The following is a 9,229-nucleotide window of genomic DNA, read 5'->3' on the forward strand; positions in this document are numbered from 1 at the left end:
GTAAAACAGGTGAATTTGGAGGACTGACAGATTCTTTGATAAAAGACAGACTTGTGTGTGGGATTCCAGACAACGGTCTGAGAGAGAGGCTACTGAGAGAGGAAAATCTTGACCTGGAAAAAGCATTAACACTGTGCAGAGCAGCTGAAACGGTGAGGGCACAAGCTAAAGAACTGCTTAGTGACAGCTGCAGAGTGGATGCTGTGAATAAGAACACACACAGAGTCAAAAAGGAGAGTGCTGCCGCTGAAATGAAACTGCAATTGAAATCACCAGCAAACAGGGACAGAAGAGAAAAGACTTGTGGTCACTGCGGAATGCAACATCCTCCTAAAAAATGTCCAGCATATGGGAAAAGATGCAATACATGTAACAAAAATAACCATTATGCTAGGTGCTGCAAAGCTCAAACCCTGAAACAAAGTGCAGTCCATACTGTGGATGAAGAAGACACAGAGGAACTCTATGTAGCTGCAGTGACAGACAATAAGACAGGTGAAAAGGACTGGATAATGACACTCAAAGTGAATGACACACTCGTGAAAGTCAAGCTGGATACTGGAGCTCAAGTGAATGTCATATCAGAAGCAGAGTTCAAGAAAATCAGACCTAGACTTAAAATGCATGCAACGAAGGTGAAAGTGAGTGGATACTCAGGTGCAGAAATACCTGTGAAAGGAAAATGCATGGTTAAAGTGACACACAAAGACAAGGAGCACACGCTAACATTCATTGTGGTGCCGAAGACTGTGCAGCCTATACTAGGGTTACATGCCTGTGAGAGTCTGAACCTAGTGAAAAGAGTGCTCGTTGTGGAAACTGATGATGACATGGACTATAATGAGTTGATGAAGGAATATGGTGACCTATTTCAGGGACTTGGTTGCCTTGCTGGAGAACACACAATCAGAGTCGATGAAAGTGTAACACCAGTCATTCATCCATGCCGCAAAGTACCATTTGCTCTACAAAAGCCACTGAAAGCCGAGTTGGACAGGATGGAAAACCTGGAAGTGATTGAAAAGATCGATGAGCCAATGGAGTGGGTGAGTTCTCTTGTTATTGTGGAGAAAAAGACTGGAAAGCTCAGAGTTTGCATGGATCCTAGAGATCTGAATAGAGCAATAAAGAGAGAACATTTCAAACTACCTACAAGAGAAGAGATAATGTCACAGTTTGCAAAAGCGAAGTACTTTAGCAAGCTAGACGCTTCATCAGGATTTTGGCAACTGAAGCTGGACGAAGCAAGTTCAAAACTGTGCACGTTCAACAGCCCATTTGGCAGGTACAGATTCCGGCGACTGCCGTTTGGCATTGCTTCAGCACCTGAGGTGTATCACAAGACAATACACATGATCTATGAACACCTGGAAGGAGTCGACACGTCAATGGATGACATCATTGTGTGGGGTAGCACAAAAGCTGAACATGACATGAGACTGAGAAATGTTCTTGAAGCAACCAGAAAAGCCAATCTGAAGCTGAACAAAGAGAAATGTCAGCTTGGGGCGAAGGAACTGACATTCGTTGGAGATATCCTGAGCAGTGAAGGCATCAGACCAGATCCTCAAAAGGTGTCTGCAATTGAAAACATGCCGAGGCCGCAATGCAAGAAAGATGTGCAGAGATTTAATGGCATGATAAACTACATGGGAAAATTCATACCCAATCTCTCAGAAAAAATGGCGCCACTGAGACAGCTAACTGAAAAGAGAATCGAATGGGAGTGGAATCATGAATATGAGAAAGCATGGCGTGACTTGAAAGATCTGCTTACAAAGGAACCAGTTCTGAAGTTTTATGATCCAATGAGACCTATTAAGATCTCATCAGATGCATCACAGAGTGGGCTTGGAGCTGTTCTTCTGCAGAAGTATGATGAGTGGCAGCCTGTTGCATATGCATCACGATCCATGACAGACGCAGAGACAAGATATGCACAGATTGAAAAAGAACTGCTCAGCATAACGTACGCCTGTGAGAGATTTCACCAGTTTGTGTCTGGGCAGGCCATCAGTGTTGAAACTGACCACAAGCCACTGATAGCATTGTTCCAAAAACCACTAAATGACTGTCCACTGAGAATCCAAAAAATGATGATCCGGCTGCAACGTTACACGCTTAACGTGATGTACACACCTGGCAAGCTGATGTACACAGCTGACACATTATCCCGAGCTGTTGATCCGAATGAGCCAGCGAACACCAAGATGGATGATGATGTAAGAGCATATGTGAGCATGGTCACAAGTGCACTTCCTGTCGCAGAAGGGAAGATGGAGCTCATCAGAACGGAGACAAGCAAAGATGGAACGTTACAAGCACTGCGCAAAACCATCATAGATGGATGGCCCAGCTGTAAGCAAAACTGCTCACCTGTTATTCATGAGTCCTGGAACTGCAGAGCAGAACTGTCTGTAGTGGATGATGTGGTGTTCAAGGGAAGTAAAATTGTCATCCCAAAGAGCCTGCGAGGAGAGATGCTCAAAAAGATACACGCAGGGCATCTAGGCATGGAAAAATGTAAAAGGAGAGCACGTGAGGTGATGTACGGATTAATCAGGATGTGACAAATGAAGTGTCAAACTGTTCAACATGTCTGACATATCAAGCAAGCAATCCTGCCGAGCCACTAAAGCCGCACCCAGTGCCAGACCGACCATATCAGAAAGTGGGGGCTGACCTCTTTGTGTCTGGAGGAAAGGACTATATTGCAGTCACAGACTACTACTCTTTGTATCCGGAAGTATGTAGACTGCAAACAACAACAGCAGAGGCTGTAATCACCTCTATGAAAGCTGTATTTGCACGACACGGTGTGCCAAGTGAAGTGTTCACAGACAATGGACCACAATTCTCCAATATTAGGTTTGGACAGTTTGCCAAGGAATGGGACTTTGTTCACACAACATCAAGCCCGCACTACCCACAATCTAATGGACTAGTGGAAAAGTCCGTCCAAACAGTGAAGAGGCTGATGAGTAAGGCGAGAGACAGTGGTGCTGACTTCTACCAAAGCCTGCTAGTATACCGCACAACACCACTTGAGTGTGGTATGTCACCAGCACAGCTTCTTATGGGACGACGCCTGAGATCAAACCTGCCCATTCAGGATAATCTGCTTAAAACAAAAGAGGGAAACAGCGTGAAGAAGTTTAAGGAGCAACAAAAAGCAAAGCAGAAGTTCTATTATGACAGAGGAACAAAAAACCTACCTGAACTGCATGCTGGGGATCAAGTGAGATTCAAAGACAAAACCAACACATGGGCACAGAAAGCAACTGTTCTAAGGAAAGATCAACCACGATCATATATCATTCAGAGAGAAGATGGAGCTATGCTGAGAAGAAATCGCCGAGATCTTCTTAAGGGACCAGTAGTAGTGGAGCAGAGGTTGGAGGCTGCTGAACAACTCCAACACACACATGAGACACTATCACCTGAAACACCTATGCATACACAAGAACAAACACTGAGAAGATCTGTAAGACAAGTAAAGCCACCTATGAGACTGATTGAACAGATGTAATGTGTTGACATGTTGTTTGGAAGATGATGTCATAGTATCTATGCAAGTTTCACTATGTTTGGTTACTAGTGTTGAATGGACCATAATTGTTGAAAACTAGTTGTGTTGTTAACGTTACTTTGATAAAGCCTGGTTTAACAAGTAAAAAACAAATAGAGACTGTTTATGTTTGTGAAAGTAGGTATGTTATTTTATTGTTGAAAAAAAAGGAAGATGTAATGATAACAGCAAATCCTTATTTGCCTAGTATCATGTTTTATGTTGTTAATACTCCTAGACTGCAGGGGGAGCTAGAGAGCAGAGGGAGTTACCTCTGAGTAGACTGTGATGGCGAAGCTTTGTTTACATGTGAACCACAGTTCGATAAAATACCTTCTCTTCAAGTAATGGTGTCATTCTTAAGAACCCATAACAACATAAAGAAACAAGACAATGATCAACAGACGTGTCTGCGTCTCATTATTTCAGCTGTTTAATCGTTTGGAGTTGAGTGCACCAGGTTGTCTTTTCTCCTTTTTCTCCAATTTCTTTCTTGTGCCTATAATCTCTAACCCATGATCTATAATCTATAATCTGTAATGACAGGGCTCCAGTCCTGCAGGTTTTAGATGTGTCCTTGATCCCACACAGCTGATTTCCTCCTGATTGGAAACCTGAGCCTGCTGGGCCTGAACACCTCCCTCTGCAGCTGGATCCTGGACTTTCTGACGGAGAGGCCTCAGACAGTCTGGCTCGGTAGCAGCACCTCCAACACCACCAAACTGAGCCCTGGAGCCCCTCAGGGCTGTGCGCCCACTGCTGTTCACTCTGCTGACCCACGACTGTGCAGCGATGCACAGTTTGAACCACATCATCAAATTCGCCTGTGGCGGGGGCGTGGCCCCGGGCGCAGCTGCCGGGGAGGAGTGGAGCAGAAGGCTCAACAGGGCGGCGCTGCGAGGCCGGTAAGAACAGCTGATGGTGTTTATGTACTGATGATGGTCTCCCTCCGCTGTGTTTATAGGGAGACGGGGAGGAGCGGTGAGGGGAGATCAGCTGGGCTCGTGAGCTGTCAGGCTGTGCGACTGAGTCAGCTGTCAAAACAAACAAACCAATAAATGTGGAAATTGGCAGTACATACCTGCGTGTGCGTGTATTTGTGCCTGGTGTATTCCACAGTGGTGCCGAAACCCAGGAGAGTGCCGGTGGGGATATGTCCGACCCACAGGCCGCGCCACCCGCCCAGCCCCTGCAATACTTGGCGCAGATGCTGGCGGAGATGGCGGCGATGAGCCGGGATCAGGCGGCTGACCAGCGTGCCCACCTGGCCGCGCTGCAGGAGCAAACGGACCGACAGACACTAGTTCTGGAGCGGCTGGTCGGGGCCGCTGCCACGCCGAAGCCCTCGCCACTGTCGGTGACGGTGCCCCGGATGGGGGACGGGGACGACCCACAGATTTTTTTGGAGACCTTCCGTGCCACGGCGGAGGCTTGCCAATGGCCGCGGGAGGAGTGGGCTCCGTGGCTGCTCCCCCTGCTGTCTGGGGAGGCACAAACAGCTGCCCTGAGTCTGCCTCCGGCGTCAAGGAGCAGCTGCCCAGATGTGAGCCGGGCGGTGGTGGACAGGCTGGGGCTCACCGCCGAAGACCATCGCCGGCGGTTCCGGGCCTGTCGGCTGGCTACAACGGACCGACCATTCGCCTGGGCCCGACAGCTGCGCGACGCGGCGGTGCGCTGGCTGCAGCCGGGAACATCGGAGGGTGAGACGAAGCTGGTGGACAAGGTGGTGCTGGAGCAGTTCACGGAAGGATTGCCAGCGGAGACGGCGAGATGGGTCCGGTGCCACCGGCCCGCAAGCTTGGAGGTAGCGGTGACGCTGGCGGAGGACCACCTTGCCGCTGGAGCAGGGGAATCCGGGGACGCCGGACGGAGGCTGGCCAAACAGGCCCCAGTGCCGGCCCCGAGGCGCCGTGTGCCGGCACCAGGGCAGGCGGAGCGGCTGCCGGCGCTGAGCCCCACTAACCCTTTCGCGGCGATGGTGCCGTCCCAGGGAACCGAGCCAAGTGGAGCCGCCCCCGAGCCACGGAGGGCAGCACAAACGCCGGGGCCGGAGTGTTGGAAGTGTGGGCAGCCGGGACACCTGAGGAGGGATTGTCCGCTTATGGAAGTGGGGCAGGTGTTCCGCGTTGCTGGCGCCCCAGCACCCTTCCCCGGTCCAGGAGGGACATACAGTATTCCGGTAAGGACTCGAGGGGGTATACGCCAAGCGTTGGTGGACACGGGCTGCACACAGACCCTCGTGCACCAAGGCTTGGTTCGCCCCGGGGCATTATTGGAGGCAGAATGGGTGGAGGTGAGGTGTGTTCATGGTGATGTGCACCGGTACCCCATAGTGCCGCTGCTGCTAAAATACAAGGGCCATACACATAGTGTAACGGCGGCGGTTAGCCCGCGCCTGTCGCACCCCCTGATTCTGGGTACCTATTGGCCGGGGTTTCATCAGCTACTGGGGCAGTACGCGGGGGTGCGATCACGACCGGAAGCGGGGTGTAGCGTGTGCGCGGCATTCAGCGGTGACGCGGGGTCGTCCGACACCGACTCCGGGGGGGAGGAGCCGGCGGGTCCCTCACGGGACATCCCGCCGGCCCCGGAAGTGTCCCCCATGGGTGATTTCCCACTGGAGTAGTCTCGTGACGGCACCCTACGCTCAGCCTTTGACCAAGTGATGGCTATTGATGGTCACGTGGTGCGCCCTGAGGCCGCGCAGACCTACCCGCGTTTCGTCTTATTAAATGACCGATTATATCGAGTGAGTCGTGACACTCAGACTGAGGAAACACACACCCAGTTGTTGGTGCCGCAGGGCCGCCGGGAAACGCTTTTCCAGGCGGCCCACTATAACCCCATGGCAGGGCATATGGGCTACGAGAAAACTCTGGAGCGAATAACGGCCCGATTTTATTGGCCTGGCATCTGAGCGGATGTGCACCGCTGGTACGCGTCCTGCCCGGACTGCCAACTTGTTAACCAGCCGGCCATACCGAGAGTGCCTCTGCGCCCTTTCCCCCTCATTGAGGTCCCGTTTGAGCGCATCGGCATGGACCTCATCGGGCCGTTTCACCGGAGTGCACGCGGTTACCGCTTTGTGTTAGTCCTGGTGGATTACGCAACGCGGTACCCGGAAGCAGTTCCGCTGCGCACCATCTCGGCTAAGAGTGTGGCGCAGGCACTGTTTCAGGTCATCTCCCGAGTCGGAATCCCGAAAGAGATACTGACTGACCAGGGCACGTCGTTTATGTCTCGTACACTGCGGGAACTGTACGAATTACTGGGCATTAAATCTATTCGGACCAGCGTCTACCACCCTCAGACTGACGGGCTGGTGGAGCGGCTGAATAAGACCTTAAAGTCCATGATTCGGAAGTTCATTAACGAGGATGAACGCAATTGGGATCACTGGCTAGACCCTCTGTTATTCGCAGTGCGGGAGGTGCCCCAGGCCTCCACGGGATTTTCTCCCTTTGAACTGCTGTTCGGCAGGAGGCCACGTGGGGTGCTCGACCTGATTAAAGAAAGCTGGGAGGACGGTCCGAGCCCCGCCAAAAATGAGATTCAGTACGTGTTGGACCTGAGAGCAAAACTCCACACTTTGGGGAGGTTGTCACGGGAGAATTTGCTCCAGGCTCAGCAGCGTCAGCAACGCCTGTATAACAGAGGGGCTAGACTCAGGCAATTTTCACCGGGGGATAAAGTGCTTGTGTTACTCCCTTCTTCCAGCTCAAAGTTGCTCGCCAAGTGGCAAGGTCCCTTTGTGGTCACACGGCGTGTCGGGGACGTGGACTATGAGGTCGCTCGGTCGGACAGGGGAGGAGCCGCGCAGATTTATCACCTCAATCTCCTCAAACAGTGGAGAGAGGCTGAAACCGCTTCTCTGGTGAGCCTGGTGAAGGAGAGAGATGAGTTGGGGCCTGAGGTGCCAAATTCTATCATTCCCACCTCCCTCCCTTGTGATGACCATCTCACACAGGCCCAGAGAGCGGACGTTGTCGCGTTGCAACAGCGCTTTGCGGACGTGTTCTCCCCCCTGCCCGGCCGGACGTCCCTCATCGAGCACCATTTCGTGACGCAGCCCGGCGTGACGGTGCGTTCACGGCTCTACAGGCTCCCGGAGCATAAGCGAAAAATCGTGCAGAGGGAATTGGCGGAAATGCTGAGGATGGGAGTAATAGAAGAGTCGCACAGCGCCTGGTGTAGTCCCATCGTTCTGGTGGCGAAGAAGGATGGGTCTATACGGTTCTGTGTCGACTATCGCAGGGTGAACGAAGTGTCACGCTTTGATGCCTACCCCATGCCTCGGGTCGACGAGCTCCTGGACCGGTTAGGCACGGCCCGCTTTTTCACGACGCTGGACTTAACCAAGGGCTATTGGCAGATTCCCTTGTCTGCCGAGGCCAGGGAGAAAACGGCCTTCTCCACTCCGTACGGTTTGTACCAGTTCGTGACACTTCCGTTCGGCCTGTTCGGGGCCCCGGCCACTTTCCAGCGTCTCATGGACCGGGTACTGCGTCCGCACGCGGCGTATGCTGCCGCCTACCTGGATGACGTGATCATCCACAGCGACACCTGGGCGGAGCATGTGCTGCGGGTGGCCGCGGTCCTGGAGTCCCTGAGGGGGGCGGGGCTCACGGCCAATCCGAAGAAGTGCGCGGTTGGACGGAGGGAGGTGCAGTATCTGGGGTACCACCTGGGGGGCGGGCAGGTGCGGCCACAGGTGGAGAAGACGGCGGCTATCGCATCCTGCCCGCGCCCCAGGACGAAAAAGGAGGTGAGACGGTTCTTGGGGTTGGCGGGTTACTATCGTCGCTTTGTGCCGGGGTTTGCGCAGCTAACCAGCCCCCTGACCGATCTCACTCGAAAGGGTGCCCTAGATCTGGTCCAGTAGATGGGGCCGTGCCAGGCGGCGTTTGTGCGAGTGAAAAACGCTCTCTGTGGGGAGCCGCTGCTTCACACTCCTAACTTTTCCCTCCCGTTTGTTCTGCAGACTGACGCCTCGGACAGAGGGCTGGGAGCCGTTTTGTCTCAGCAGGTGAGGGGAGCTGACCGCCCTGTCCTGTACATCACCCGGAAGCTAGCGGAGCGCGAGCGCCGGTACAGCACCGTGGAGAAGGAGTGCCTGGCCATCCAGTGGGTGGTCGGCTCCCTGCGCTATTACCTCCTGGGACGCTCATTCACCCTCTGTTCGGACCACGCCCCGCTGCAGTGGCTCCACCGCATGAAAGATGCCAACGCCCGGATCACCCGGTGGTATCTGGCATTGCAGCCCTTTAAGTTCAAGGTGATCCATAGGCCGGGGGCACAGATGGCGGTGGCCGATTTCCTCTCTCGCTCGCGAGGGGGGGAGTTGGCTCGGCCGGACGGCTCCCCGGCCTCGAACGAGCGGTGGGGGTGTGTGGCGGGGGCGTGGCCCCGGGCGCAGCTGCCGGGGAGGAGTGGAGCAGAAGGCTCAACAGGGCGGCGCTGCGAGGCCGGTAAGAACAGCTGATGGTGTTTATGTACTGATGATGGTCTCCCTCCGCTGTGTTTATAGGGAGACGGGGAGGAGCGGCGAGGGGAGATCAGCTGGGCTCGTGAGCTGTCAGGCTGTGCGACTGAGTCAGCTGTCAAAACAAACCAATAAATGTGGAAATTGGCAGTACATACCTGCGTGTGCGTGTATTTGTG

This window comes from Astatotilapia calliptera, chromosome 14 (assembly GCF_900246225.1).
Source record: "Astatotilapia calliptera chromosome 14, fAstCal1.2, whole genome shotgun sequence".
Classification (NCBI taxonomy): Eukaryota; Metazoa; Chordata; class Actinopteri; order Cichliformes; family Cichlidae; genus Astatotilapia; species Astatotilapia calliptera.